Below are 1,528 nucleotides of genomic sequence, written 5' to 3' on the forward strand. Positions count from 1 at the left end.
CGAACACGCTGCTGGTGGCGAGCATTAAACCCCGGCGTGGATTCCTGGATCGGCCGTCCACGAAGAGGTCCTGACTCAGAGCCAGGAAAATATTGAGAAAAATACTGCCGGGCGGGGCAAGGAGAAGTTTACCCCTGAAAGTTAACATTGAAGGCACAGTCGTCGGCTTTCGTTGATGTTAATTAAGCATTCTATCTGCTGTAGTTTATTGGCCGGACACACCACACCCTTTGGATGGAACTTGGAGGAGCTGGGATAGAGTTGGAGTTTGGGCAAAGTGGGTTGAAGGGTCGGTGGTTATAGTGGAAGGTTTAGGGGAGGGGTGTCTCAGAACATGAAAAGAAGTGCCTGGGCCGAAGCTCTGGGTGAAGGGTGTATGTCCAGAAGGTCATTAAAGTGCCCTGAGTCTGAAGTACCTTTCCGGGGACCCTCCCTCTCAGCTCCAAATTCTGGCGGCTGCGACCACCGCCACATCTCTCTTTAAGGCTCTCTGCTCCCTCTGCTGGTCATATGAGCACATGGCACCCCTCAGTTGACTTGAACGCAGAAATGGAAATAGACTTGACAGGTCCCCTCACCAAAACCCAGTAAGGTCCCCAGGGAGGGGGATGTGTGAGTCCAAAGAAATGGAGAGGCACAGCAGTGGAGATTGCAAGTGCCTAGAGGTAATGCCTGACAGGGAGTGCCCTGTCCCTTTGGATTTGTGTTGCCATGGTGACTGCGCGGGGGAGGGGGGGCCACCGGACAGCTATACTATTTCAGTTTCTGACCTGAGAGAAAGAAGAACACAGCTCTCACATTCTAGCCCGGCTCCAGAGAACCACCTTCTTGGATCTGGAAGGTCAATGCGCTGTTCAATCTGAGGGTCGGGGCTAAAGAAAAGGTGAAGCCAGGGACAAGTCTGAGGCCTTAGAAATACAGGTAGTAACTGTGGGGTTGAGGGCAGATAAGGAGCTCTATTTAAGCCTATTTCACATGACTAACTCACACAAGTTACATCCACAAGGTCAGGGACCTCAGTCAGGGAAGAACAATGTTCACTGAGAAAGGAACCCTACATCTGTCATGTGACCCATCTTCCATGGGTCTATGTTACAGAAACATTACAGATCAACAATTCTTTTTAAAAAGTATTTTATTATTTTTATTTTATTTTATGTGTATAAGTGCATTGCCTGCATGTTTATAAGTGCACCCATGTCGTGCAATGTTCATGGACGTCAGAAGAGGGTGTCAGATCCCCTGGAACTGGAGTTATGGATGGTTGTTAGCCGCCATGTGGATGCTGGGAATTGAACCCGGGTCCTCTGCAAAAGCAGCCAGTGCTGTCTTAACTGCTGAGCCATCTCTCCAGTCTCAGTTCAACAATTCTTTTTTTCTTTTTTTTCAAATTTCATTTATTTTTATTTTATGTGTATTCATGTATTACCTGCATGTAGGTAAGTGCACCCATGTTGTACAATACCCTCAGAGGTCCGAAGAGGGTGTCAGATCCCCTGGGACTGGAGTTACGGACAGTTGTTAGCTG

The sequence above is a fragment of the Nannospalax galili genome, unplaced genomic scaffold, assembly GCF_000622305.1.
Source record: "Nannospalax galili isolate Female #2095 unplaced genomic scaffold, S.galili_v1.0 scaffold340, whole genome shotgun sequence".
Taxonomy (NCBI): domain Eukaryota; kingdom Metazoa; phylum Chordata; class Mammalia; order Rodentia; family Spalacidae; genus Nannospalax; species Nannospalax galili.